This window comes from Penaeus monodon, chromosome 28 (genome assembly GCF_015228065.2).
Source record: "Penaeus monodon isolate SGIC_2016 chromosome 28, NSTDA_Pmon_1, whole genome shotgun sequence".
Taxonomy (NCBI): Eukaryota; Metazoa; Arthropoda; class Malacostraca; order Decapoda; family Penaeidae; genus Penaeus; species Penaeus monodon.
The window spans coordinates 28,696,176-28,696,503 of NC_051413.1; positions in this window are offsets into that span (position 1 = coordinate 28,696,176).

A 328-nucleotide genomic window follows, 5' to 3' on the forward strand; every position below is an offset into this window, starting at 1 on the left:
GGACAGCACGATGGTCAGTGGCCACAAGATCTCGCTGGACATGCAAGCTGCCCATAATTGCCATAGAATCATTATGTAAAGTGTTCTTCTGGGATATGCGTTTCCATGATGGTAAGAGCGGCTTCTTGTGGTCATGAGGCATTGCCCAACACCATCAGAGACTCAACCAAAGTAGTGTGGGTTGTCAACCGATCATATATACAGAGTCGGAGAGAAAAATATAGACGTAGATACTAGTTAGCTGCCTGTACGTTTCGCCATAAGTACCATGACACGAAATGATAGGGTTAGTTGCGAAGAAATGGCTTTGAATAATAAATGCAGAAGG